Source organism: Hyperolius riggenbachi, chromosome 3 (assembly GCF_040937935.1).
Source record: "Hyperolius riggenbachi isolate aHypRig1 chromosome 3, aHypRig1.pri, whole genome shotgun sequence".
NCBI classification, from domain to species: Eukaryota; Metazoa; Chordata; class Amphibia; order Anura; family Hyperoliidae; genus Hyperolius; species Hyperolius riggenbachi.
The window spans coordinates 263,730,425-263,744,340 of NC_090648.1; the positions used below are offsets into that span (position 1 = coordinate 263,730,425).

Genomic DNA, 13,916 nt, shown 5'->3' on the forward strand with positions numbered 1-13,916 from the left:
CTCTCTCTCTCTATATATATATATATATATATAATGACATTTGAAATAAAATTACCTGCTGACACCATTTCTTGGCAAAATATACCTTTATACATTGCTATGCGATTGTGGATAATAACATGTTTATTCGGTACAAACTAAAAGTAAACAACATTTTTGGTTAAACAGGGAATGTCATCTGTTCATTTTAAAGACAAAATGGGGCAATGTGCAATAATGATTCTAAATTACTGTATTAGTAAGGTTAATGCAAACAACACATTTTTAGGTTTATTCCAAAGTAGAGCCTTGCATTTATTTAATTAAAAACTGTACACAGGGATTTGAAGCCACTATATTTCTCTATCTGCAGTTGCTGCTACTGAATAAAAAAAAGGAGCTGTGAGGGTTGGAAAAATCCCCAGGTCAGATCAGCTTGCAGTGCAGTAAGTTCATAAAAAGGAGTTTTTGATTTTATATATATTATATTGTAAACAGTTTGTGTTGCCTGAGCCTAGGCAACCACTGTGTGAGAAGGTGCTGATTTGGGTACTGCATTAGGCAAAATTCACATCATTCTGATGGATTTGAAAAGTGTTATATGACTGTAGAGGTGCCTCAGGTGTATTGTATTAACATAATCACTGTCTTCCACAGTTACTGCTAGGGCTACCCAATGAAGATGCAAGAAACTATGGTGCACTAATAGTGCCATGCTGATAGATTGCATTGGACCTGATTTACTTAGGCTGTGTGGGGCTGGGGGACAATACAGAGTAATTGAGAAAACTTGGCCTGCCTGCGTATACAATGAACAAGTACTTGAAACTCTTAGAGTCATGGTAGCACACCGTGAGGATTACTAAAAATGTACTGAATTCATAGCTGTGTCCATATGCACATAACAGTAGTGATTTTAAACTGAAGGTGTGCGCACATAAGGGCTGGTTCACACGGGCATTTTTGCAGCGTTTAACGTGGCGTCTTTTGGGATCTACCGACGTCCCATTCAAGTGAATGGGAGCGTTTAGAGCTGGCTTTTGCAGGCTTTCATAAAAGCCTGGCGGTAGATCCCGGCATTGCGTCTTGTCTTGAAAGCAACATGCTGCTTCCAGAGATGGTAAACGCGGGAAACAATTGCAGAGACCCGAACTGCTAGCCTTAAAGGCTTCCCAAAAGCCTTCAAAAGTTTAAATGTCGGCGTGTGAACCAGCCCTACTGCAATCTAAAAACTACAGTTCCATCTTTTATAATGTTCACCATGGTTTGATAGGACTCAGGCGAAGGCTACAAACTTTTCTCAATTATTTTATTTTCCTTTTTATTCAGTCCTGGTTTCCTGGATCATTTCATGTAGATCTAAGCTATGATTTCCAGTGCTACGATTGTTCTTCCTCCTTATCTGATGCAGTAGGAGTTGATTTTTGTATTGGGTAAAGATAAGCACTGCAGCAACTTTTAAAGGTTCCATACTGTAACTAGCTCTGTAAATTGTGTGTTGCCAATCCACCCCCATCATGCCTCCTATCTCTCCCCTCTATCATAGGCTGCTCAGAGGCAAGGGACAAGCACAGTGCCTCTCAAGGTTTCCCTACTTTGTTGTTCTAAGAGATACCTCTCACCCACTTATTAGCCTGTCATCCAGAAGACCTACCAACCTGATACACGATACAATTATCATCTATTAGCCACTCAAACTAGTCAGTTGCCACAAGCCTAAGCTGATAATCTTGAAATAATTCAGGCACTATCCATGTTTAAATGGAGTATAATGGTGAAAAGATGGATATGAAATATACTCAAATGTTTTACACCAAACTTTTGTAACTATCTTTTGTTCTAAGAATGAACTTAGCCATATTACCCAAAGCAATCCATTCAACTTTGCTGTATACTTGCTTGGTTGAAGAAACATATCTAAAAAGTACAAGTTGTTCTTTACACTACGTACCCACCAGCACGTGTCCAAATGGATCGGGGATCTCCGCCAATGAACAATCGTTTCCCCCAATCCGTTTGGCCAAATCTGTGAGCATAGTTTTCGGTGTCGGAAATGAACGATCCTGTAAACTATCATTGACAAGATTGTGGCAAAATCCTTGCAAGTCAATGAGGATAGTTCAGATCAACAACCTAATTGGACATGTCAGTCATTAAAAAACGAACGATTGCCGGGGAAGGCGTGCATGTGGCGTGCGTCATTAAACATGGTTTCACTAATTTTAGTGAAACGATGTTGCACGATACAGTGGTAATGGGCCTTTAGCGGTAGCAGGTAAGGTTGCCATGGTACACCGGTATGGCGGTATACCGCGGTTTGATTGTGCATGGTATTCATATTACCATGGGATGCGATGCAGCGGCGAGCACACGAACAGCGGCGGGGTGAAACACATACTCACTTGCTTTTTCCTTCTTCCTGTTCTTGCGTTCCATCTCCCTGCAACAGTGCCCCCTGGGCGCTGTTAGAAGGAGATGGAACACAAGAACAGGAAGAAGGAAAAAGCAAGTACATGTGCTCAGAACCCCGGCAAGTGAGTACGTGTTTACCCTCACTGCTGTGTCCCCCCCCTCCCCCCACCTATTACTAGCTGCCCTATCCTAGCTACCTATACTGCGGCCACCTATTACTAGCTGTAGTTATCCTGGCTACCTATACTGCAGCAGTATAGGTAGTATAGGTAGCAAGGATATGTGCATCTAATAATAGGTGGCCGCTTTATAGGTAGCCAGGATACAGCTAGTATTAGGTGGCTGTAGTATAGGTAGCCAGGATAGGTGCAGCTGCAGCCACCTGTTACTAGCGGCCACCTGTTACTAGCTGCACCTATCCAGGCTACGTATAACGCGGCCACCTATTACTAGCTGCACCTATCCTGGCTACCTATACTGCAGCCACCTATTACTAGCTGCACCTATCCTGGCTACCTATACTGCAGCCACCTATTACTAGCTGCACATATCCTGGCTACCTATACCGCAGCCACCAATTACTAGCTACACCTATCCAGGCTACCTATACTGCAGCTACCTATTTCTGGCTACACCTATTCTGACTACCTATACTGTGGCCACCTATTACTAGCTGCACCTATCCTGGCTACCTATACTGCAGCCACCTATTACTGACTTACTACCGTGTTTCACCTAAAATAAGACCTACCCCAAAAATAAGGCCTACCTTATTTGCAGTAAGAGTTTCTCCATACACATAGCGTCTAGCTATGTTGCAGTAAGAGTTTCCCCATACACATAGCGGCTAGCCTCTCCACCCCCCCCGAAAATAAACCCTAGCGCATATTTCTCCACGCAAAAGAACAGAAGACAGCGTCTTATATTCGGGGAAAGACAGTACACTGCGGCCACCTATTACTGACTACACCCATTCCTGGCTACCTATACTGCGGCCACCTATTACCAGCTGCACCTATTCCTGGCTACTTATACTGGGGGCACCTATACCTATCTAGCTATACTGGAGGTACCTATAACTGGCTACCATGCAGGTAAGGTGAGGGAGTAGAGCTCTGTAAAAAAAAAAGTGCAACGATTTGGGTGCAGCCGGCGCCATAATAGGAATTACGGCTATAGCGACGCTCAGTGAGTAATTTGGGCGACATCAAAAGACAGAGTACAAATTACTATAAAAACACTGTAATTCGGCTGCCAGCAATTTCTCCACTATCCAAGGCAACCTAGATATTATTTAACGCCGCCAGGACTTTTGCAGGGGCAAGGTGAGCCGTTTTACAGCTTTACCCTGCGCCCAAATCTCCCAGGCTTAATCAGGTGTATGCTGAGGGAGTGGGGCACATCTGGCTACCACACTGGTGTGGGGGATGGGGGGCACATTATTTACTGTATGGGACAGCCCGGGTCCAAATAATTGTGTAATACCGTATACCATGATAACGTCATAACGTGGTGTTTTTTTTAGACGGTTATCATACTGTTGCAAACCCCGGAAAATAATACCGTTGCAACCCTAGTAGCCGGTAGGCAATGGATGCAAATCCAAGCTCTTAAGATAGATTCCTGCCAACCCTACCACAAATTGCTCTTTGGCATAATAACAAACGCCATTTAAAAAAAAAGGATAGTTTTGCACAGTCCCGAAAGGAGAAAGAAGATCCATTAGGTGATACTTCTGTCAATATCCCCATCTAGGAGAATTTTTCTCACGTTTTGCACTTACAGGAAGTGGGTAAACGTTATAAGTAAATGTTTTGGGAAGAGTTTGAACAGGACCAAGTTTTTGTCACCAAGGTTTATATTACAGCCATGGAGATCACAGGGACAGAGGGTGAGGTAAAATCTTACCAGTGAAAGACAGCATGACAAACCTTAAAGAAATTATAACTCCTTCCCACCCCAATCCAAAATTTACATTGAGCTTCTTTTCACAAATCAATAAAACTGGCCTCCCCTAGTCCCACAATTAAGCTATAAACACGGCTGTCCATTCTTTTTTAACAGTTTAAATAGCTACAGAATGTCACACAAAAACATGAATACTCAACAAGTCAAGTGCCAGGATAGTTTCTGCCATTACACTCACCAATCATTGGGTAAAACTTTCACTCACAATGATACAATGGTCTTGAACACCACTGCCTCTCTTTAGGATTAAATACAAACAAGACAGCCCTCACGTTAATCACATCACCATGGCCTTCTACCATTTGGGCCTATTTCCACTAGTTCTGTATCAGTTTTTCTGCATCCAGATTTATGGATTAGGCTATTTAGCAACAGTTTCCACTACACACGGATTCTGGATGCAGAAAAACTGACTCCAATGAAAGCCTATGGGCCTGTTTCCACTAAACGCAATTTTGCAGATTTCTGCATCATGCATCGTTTTCCATACAATGAACACATTAGTGGAAACAGGCCCATAGACATTCATTGGAGTCAGTTTTTCTGCATCAAGAATCCGCGTGGAGTAGGAAAAGGGCACTTAGTCTATGATTTGCCACAGTGTAAAGTCGCATTACCAAATTTGACATCACAATGAAAAAATTAGGCATTTTAATTTTTTTTTTCAATTTTATTAACTACAATTGGCAGCAGCCCCAGGACCACTCCACGCTGATTGCCATGAATGGCTGGGAATGGGGATTGCAGGAGATCACACGCACTGTTGCGCGTGCATCTCTGCATGGATGACGGAGCTCCACCCCACCATCAGTCTCCCAGCAGCAAATCGCAGCTCGGAGACTGTTAGACTGCGAAACCACCGTCTAATAACTCTGTACAGTGCTGCGATCTAAGGCAGCTCTGTACTGGGGACAGCTGTGCGACACGGCTGTCCCCCGGGGGAAGCAGGAGCCATCCGCTGTGATAGGCTGACTGGGGGAGGGAGGGAAATCAAAAAAAATTAAAATACACTATTTTATAAAAAAAAAAAAAAAACATTGGGGGAGCGATCAGACCCCACCAACAGAAAGCTCTCAATAGAAAGCTCTGTCGGTGGGGAGAAAAGGGGGGGGGGGGAATCACTTGTGTGCTGAGTTGTACGGCCCTGCAGTGAGGCCTTAAAGCTGCAGTGGCCAATTTTAGTAAAAATGGCCTGGTCACTAGAGGGGTTAACACCGCAGCCCTCAAAAGGTTAATGCACCATTCCTTGTGAGCAATTTTAAAAGAGTAAGCCAAGAGCATGATTCTGTTCTTGAGACCTATTAAATCAGGGCCCATTGTTCTGGTTAGCTACTAGCGTTTAAAGATCAAGCCATGTGAGAGTTTTAGTATCTATTGTCTGCTACTGTCCCAAATATGGCACGGCCAAAAAGTCGCTTTTACATGGGAGGCTGAACTGTGTGCTTGTCCAGCAGTTCAGACTTCCTTCTGCCTGCCACCAACCAGCAATATGATGCAGCTAAAGAGCAACATTTGTAGCACCATATTTGCCACCGCTTGAAACACATAGCAGTAATCCGAGAGAAAAAAAATAAATTTCATTTTGTGTCTCACTACAGCGGCACATAGATGTGACTCAATGCAGTGGCTGCCTCTCCCCTAACTTGCCAAGCACTAGCAAGCTCCTGGCTGGTGTATGGGAGCAGGTGACAGGCATTGAATTCACCACCTTCAGCCTCCCGTCTGAAACAGGCCTAAAGGTGTTAGGAGCTTGATTTTTATACCCATAGACTAGCCTGGCATGTGGTTATTGTTTGGGGTAAAGCTTTAAACGTGCCTGTAATTACACTGGTGTAACAATGCTCCAATTCACACTGTGCATGAATTGCAATGCTGCCAAAAAGTCGTATCACACATTAGAAATGCAATGTGGCATGCTGCACTGCTAGCACACAATACTACTAATATATGGTTCACTGCCACTGTAAACAGGCATATTAACCTGTAAACGCTCTGCATGCAGCATGTTATCCTGACAGAACACAATGCAATGCACCAACCAGCAATAAATGTGATAGCCCCATAGGAATATCATTGCATCCCGCTGTGATGCAATGATATTGTCCATTGTGACGCAACACAATGGAAAGAGTGTGAAAGAAGCCTAGAGTAGCTACATTTCCTACAGCATTGTACTGTACTAAATCCAATTTAATTCAAATGCATATTTCAAAGTAACCTCTCAGTATGGATTGTTATCTGACAAATAAGAGGCTCCTATGCGTCATGCGACTTCCCAAAAGCAGTGCTGTCTTAGTGACAAGCTACTACAATATAGAGGTGCAGTAAGCCGAACAAGGTGTGTAAAGTCTTACTGCATGATGAGTAGAGCAGAATGCAATTCATTACATGCAATGCATTACTCTCTACTCATCTACGTAATTCTGCTTACCGCAATTTAGTGCATCCACTCCAGCACTGACGGGTAACACCATCCTGACAAGATCCCTTTAAAAATGCTGGGAAATTAATTCTGTATGTTGTACAAGGACAGTTCATTAATTCATCTTTGCCATCTGGTAAAGATGCCAATTGATCTAAATCAATGACTAAGAATGTCAGTTAGAAAAAATTAATTGGAATGGCATATTTATAAAGAAAACTAAAACACGCCCATTTCAGCTCTATAAATTGCAAGGATTAATGGCAAACATTACATTAGCTGACTTACATTGATTTTGTGTGCATACAAAACAGTTCCAGTCTGTGGTGTTCCTAGCTAATACTGACAACTGAAAATGTCAAAGTTTGCTGCCATTCAATGGATTCAGCCAGATATTTAGAATGAGCTTCAATGTCTCCTGTTCTGGCCAGCTAATTACCTGTGCAGCAGAGTTGGTGTTCTCAATGGTCTGTGCTCTAAACAAAGTGAGGTTGCTATACTAGAAATTGGCTGATAATAGAAAACAAGTGGAATTTCCTTTAAAGGAGAACTGTAGTGAGAGGAATATAGAGGCTGCCATATTGATTGCCTTTTAAGCAATACCGGTTGCCTGACTATCCTGCTAATCCTCTGCCTCTAATACTTTTAGCCCTAGACCCTGAACAAGCATGCAGCAGATCTGATGTTTCTGACATTATTGTCAGATCTGACAAGATTAGCTGCATGCTTGTTCCTGGTGTGATTCTGTAGGCAGATAGCTTAGCAGGGCTGCCAGGTAACTGGTATTGCTTAAAAGGAAATTAATATGGCGGCCTCCATATACCTCTCACTACAGTTCTCCTTTAACCAGTAAAGGTGGCATTGATCGACCATTCCGATTTGATAATTATTATCGCATTGGATGAAATTCAGTACCACCAAGACCATGCCCGATCAACGAGTCGACCAATTTCGGGCTAAAATTTTGCTCATGCATCGATCAGACATGTTGAAAAATCTCAGACTGACGTGCTTGATCGGGTGCACAGCGGTAACAGCGTGCCATAATCCCAATGTGATGGAAACCCTCAGGTGCTTCCCCCAAATGTTAGCTGGACCCCCTAGTGCCTGTCTATTTATACTTTACTTGTGTCACATCGTCCCCCAAGTGTCCGTCCTATTCTTCCTTATTGGCACACCTTGTGGTTGCCGACATATTGCACATGGCACGCATGTGACGTCACACGTGCTCCACATGGAATACAAAGGCAACCACATGGGGCACCAATGAAGAAGAAGAGTGAGGACACTCAGGAAACAGCGGACAGGTAAAGTAATCTTAACGGTCACCAGGGACTCTAAAGGTGGCCATACACTGGTCTATTTGCCATCAGATTCGACCAACAGATAGATCCCTCTCTGATCGAATCTGATCAGAGAGGGATCGGTATGGCCACCTTTACTGCAAACAGATTGTAAATCTATTTCAGACTGCAACCGATCACAATCTGTGGAGCTGCCGCTGCTGCCGCCCCCCCTGCATACATTACCTGTTCTGGCCGGCGTGAGTCCCCGCTGTCACCGCTGCTTCTTCTCCGCTCCGGGCTCCAGACCGTTCCTGCAGCTACTGAACTTCCTGTCCAGGGAAAGTTTAAACAGTAGAGGGCACTCTACTGTTTAAACTTCTTGCCGGGGCAGGAAGTTCTGTGTAGCTGCAGCCCTGGAGCCCAGCGCGGAGAAGAAGCAGCGGTGACAGCGGGGACTCACGCCGGCCGGAAAAGGTAATGTATACCCGCTGTATTGCGTCGGTCGTCGGGCATTCAAACGCCGCTATCGATGCACTCCCGCCGGCGATCGAAAAAAATCTTCCGCACGGACGGATCGACGGGAATGATCGATTTTGGACGGAAATCGATCGTTCTGTCAGCGGTGTGCGCGTTGATTTCACAGCCGATTCGATCACTGTGATCGAATCGGCCGTATATCGGCGGGAAAATCGTTAGGTGTATGGGCACCTTTACATTTCATGCTAAAATCGATTGGGAATTGGACTCCAGTTTATGGCAGCCAACAGTTCTCTTACTGATCAAAGAGAGATCTGTTTCTTGGTCAACTGACCACCCAAATCATGTGATGTATGAACACCTTCAGTTATTTACTATTCCCCATGACTCACACCATTGATATCACGTCTTAAACTGATGATGGCTAACAAGCCTGGTTCACCTGTCTGCAAATTAGCACAAATGACAAAAAAATTAGGCTGTATGCCTTTTGTGAGGTGGTATTACACTCCCGATAGGATAAGCAGGATGTTCCCAGGTCAGTCAGCATTGTGCTGGAGATGTGGGGTGGAGAGGGGGGATATACTGCACACCTTCTGGGAGTGTAAGGAGATACAGGAGGTTTTTGTTGTTTTGGGTTTTGTTTTGTTTTTTTTGTGGGGGGGAGGGGGTGTAAAAAATAAATAAATTCTAAAATTACATTGGTGGATCCACCAGAGGACCCTGCTTTTTTCCTCCTCCGCTGTAATGACTGGCCATTGAGGAAATATGAGAGGTCACTGATGAAATTCCTGGTAAACGCAGCAAAGGTCCTTATAGCGAAACACTGGAAGACCACTCAAAACCCCACAGTGATGGAGTGGTTTGAGGGAATAGAGGGGGTTTGGAAAATAGAGGACCTAACTAGTCATGTACATGGAAACAGAAGAGGGCATGAGGGGAGATGGAGACAATGGCAGGAGTTTAACCTCCCTAGCGGTATGGACAGAAATGTCCATTCAAAAAAACATGCTGTGAACAGTATAAACATGCATACACATCAATACTCTCCTGCACTGTATACTAGACCCTTGCTTGACACATTTTGGCAAGTTACAGGAAAAAAAAAGTTTTAAAAATACATTTTATCACTGTTTGCACAGAAATCCTGGGGAAATTGAACGCTGGGAAGGTTAAGGATTCAAACGATTATTGGTGATTATGGGAGAGGAGTGGAGTGAAAGGAGAGGCGGAACTGGCGGAGACCCCCTGAGGTTTGGCGACGGATTGCAGGGGCTATAACTGTAAAAGATAAAAAGGAGTAATACAATGGAAAAAAAGGGAAGGAATTAATAAAACAATGGGAGATGGATTGACCCTGGGTAAGTGGGGGGAGGGAGGGGAGAGATTGGGGAGAATGAAAGGTTGAGTGTGAATGGGGTAAATGGAAGGGGGGGAGGGGGAATTGAGGAATGGATTGTAAGAAGTAGTAGATTAATAGGAATATTATCGGAGGAGAAGGCTGATGTGGTAGCCATAGGCAAGAGCTTGTGTGCAAAAAGAGCAGAAAAAATGAGAAGATCATGGTACTAGGCCAGATGGGAAAAAAACATATTTATGCATGATTGCAGCAGACAAAGGAGGCTGGATCTCCTCCCTCCTGCCATTACATGTATCCTCTAGTCCACTCTTCTCAGAAGTCTGGTCCTCAAGTGGCAAGAAAAGCTTGTCATGTGGTGTTTTATGCCAGCCTCCCTTCCCGCAATTCAACATGTTGAGTCGTTGCACTTGGTAAAATAACTCTTACTTCAGTAAATAACTAACATATAACACACTGCTTTTGAAATGTTAACTAAGGGTTTCGATAATTTACCGAATGCTGCAGTAAAGCGGAAAAATCTTAGTAATTGCCAGGAAGAAAAATGTTTCAGTTATCGAACCCTTGTTGATGAATTGAAGCCAGTGAATGGAGCCTTGGAGCTCTCTCTCTGCAGTATTCAGCAGCAGGACCCACTTTCTAGCATACAGCCTAATTTGTTTATGGGTGATAGACAACACCTCTGTGTTCAATGTGCACAACATTCTCAGTGGATTCCCTGCAGCTCTGTGGAGAGTGCATATGTAGAGTATAGTACTACTGTGTAACAAAGTAAACCTGAGACAGATGAAATAAGTTTTATACATCCCTGGGGCTTCCTCCAGCCCCCTTCAGGCTAATCAGTCCCTCGCTGTCCTCCTCCGCCACCTGGATCTTCTGCTATGAGTCCAGGTACTTGAGACAGTCTGGCGTAGTGCGCATGCACACACTCCGCCGCCAGGAGCGTACTACACCTGCGCAGCACTATTGCGCAGGTGCAGAACGCTCCTGGCCGTGGAAGCGGCATGCGGCCGGACTGCGCTGACTAGCTAAATCACCAGGACTCACAGCAGAAGATCTAGGTGGTGGAGGTGGACAGCGAGGGACTGATTAGCCTGAAGGGGGCTGGAGGAAGCCCCAGGTATGTATAAAACTTTTCTTTTCATCCTTCTCAGGTACCATTTAATTCGTAGTCACCAAACCAAATTTTAACAAAATATCAAATTATTTGATTTCACAAGCAAAGAGAGTGCGTACATTTGCATAAATCAGAATCAACGCAGAATTATTTCCACCTCATTGACCATCTCTATTAGTGACACGGCTATACATCAGGCTTTATTCTTACAGCATAGATGTTATTTAGTATATATATAAGAGATTCCTGTGTACACATCATATATACAGTCACAATCAGATGTGTATACCTGACTTTAAAAATACGGGGACTGCTTTATTGAAGCAACACAAGTAACTAATTTTAATTGGTTTATTTGATTTTTGTGGACTAAGCACAGCTATTACTGTATGTATAAATTATTTATGATGACTATTATCTGAGAAATAGAACATTTTATCATATTTTCTATTTTAATTACAATTTAAATTCATTAGGAGTCGATGCATTTTTTCCCAACTCCAGGCACCCAAAATTCTGACTCCAGTATTCTGACTCCACAGCCCTGGTAGAGGCAGAGCTGCAGCTGAAAGCTCTGCCTCTTTGAGAAAGCGCTGTCCGGACTGCCCCCCGGGGATTTTGGGGGTCTAAAGCCTTCGTTTTGCGGTGGGGATGCGGCGGTTTACTCCTGCTGAGACTCCTGAAGCGAATTACAAGGTAAAAGTTCGCTTCAGAGTCTATTTAAAGGATACCTGAACTGAAAGGGATATGGAGGCTGCCATATCCCTATTTATATCCTTTTAAACAATACCAGTTGCCTGGCTGTACTGCTGATCCTCTGTCTCTAATGCGGTCTTTAATACTTTTAGCTGTAGACTCTAAAAAGCATGTAGATTAGAGATTTCTGACTGAAGTCTAACTGGATTAGCTGCATGCTTGTTTCAAGTGTGATCCAGGTATGCCAACATACAATTTTCTTCAGTTCAGCTCAACAAATTGCACAAAACAAAACAATTATTATTTGAGGCCTGTGATACTTTGTGCAAGACAAGGTTTACGAAAACCTCGTTGTATAGCTATTAAATTTATCATTATCTATCAAAAATAACTGTTAACAAAATCTATTTAAATAATTATTAAAACATGAGCAAAACAAAACATGAAATATGATTTTAAGTGGTCTTCTCCATCCCATATAGACATACACATATCATAATTTTCCATATCTATCCAAACAGGTGATCCTTAGCAAAAGCTTATATGCATCTATCAAATAAAAAAACAATCCTGTGTGCATACTACACTATGTACAGTAACATTCTGTTTTCCTTGAAATGTATTATGTAACTACTGGACGAAGAACTTTAATATTGGTGTCATTTATTTATTTATTTACTTATTGTCTTTCTGCTCATATTTTTACAATGAGCAATGGAAAGGAAAAGAACATTTATGATAATTCCCCATTTCTTTTTTCAATACATTTTTAGTTTTCAACTGTAATTACTGTCATGACCGAGAGAAAATTTGTGGCGGCATAGAGCTTTATTAGCATAAATAGGTAATGTTATCACAGTAACAGATTTTCACCGTATTTTTGGCCCTAGCACAAAACTATCATTGTCAGTGTATAGAATGGAATCTATATCTACAAAAATTTCTGATAAATCGCATCCATTTGATAAGGTTTGTGGGGGGTGTGTGTGGGGGGGGGGGGGGGGTGTCTTCCTTTTCTGGTTGCTGAGGCGAAATGGATGGGCAAGAGGGCTATTGTCATTGCTAAAGTGGGTAGGTTGAATGGCTTTTTCTTTCATTTCTGTTCTTCTTTTCTTTCCCTTCATATCTTTCTTTTTTGGTTACCAGTTTTCTAAGTTTTGATTTAACTGAATAAGCATGGTATTCTAAAAAAAAGAAGGTGTGATGTTGAGAGTGACGTCAGTAAGGCGAGAGATCCACGTCCTCAACATCTTTTGAGCCAGCAGGGGCTAATACCCTTATTTAATACGCCATTCTTTGTTTGTATTTTAGAAAACTGTATGCAGTACATACAGTTACTTTCGTATGGTATTTTCTGTACCTTTACAAATGAAAATTTAAATAAAAAAAAAAAAAGAGAAAGCATATAACATCAAAGAGGGAGAATACTTTTTGTAGGCATTATAGCGATGTCAGTTAAAGGGATACTGTAGAGGGGGGGGTGGGGGGGGGGGAATGAGTTGAACTTACCCAGGGCTTCTAATGGTCCCCCGCAGACGTCCTGTGCCCATGCAGCCACTCCCCAATGCTCCGGCCCCGCCCCCGGTTCACTTCTGAAATTTCAGAGTTTAAAGTCTGAAAACCACTGTGCCTGCATTGCTGTGTCCTCGCTCCTGCTGATGTCACCAGGAGCGCACAGCGCAGGCACAGACCACACTGGGCCTGTGCAGTACGCTCCTGGTGCCATCAGCGGGAGCGAGGACACGGCAACGCAGGCGCAGTGGTTTTCAGACTTTAAACTCTGAAATTTCAGAAGTTAACCGGGGGCGGGGCCGGAGCATTGGGGAGTGGCTGCACGGGCACAGGACATCTGCAGGGGACCATTAGAAGCCCCGGGTAACTTCAACTCATTTTCCCCCGACCACCCTACAGTATCCCTTTAAGTAAAGTAACCAGTCCAAAGTGTATCGAAAGAAAAACAGGGCATCACTTATTCCCCATTACATGTGTGGGTTTTCCAGGATCATCTCAGTGAACCCAAGGATGGATCCAAGGAATGCTACGAATTTTCTGTAATGTGTAGTGAGTCACACATGCAGGAAAGTGAACATTTCAGTGCATTCCTTTTACAAACAAATGTAAAAAAGGCTGTGAACTTTAGACAACCATACTGAAATCTAAAAACAAATTACAGAATGGCTTGTATGGCACTGGCACACCTGT

General features: G+C 43.2%; 1 protein-coding gene across 2 annotated transcripts in view; it reads right to left on the reverse strand.

The window, feature by feature from the left end:
* Positions 1 to 13,916, reverse strand: part of COG5 (component of oligomeric golgi complex 5) — a 497,428-nt gene that overhangs the window by 381,498 nt on the left and 102,014 nt on the right. The gene's annotated exons all lie outside the window — the stretch shown is intronic.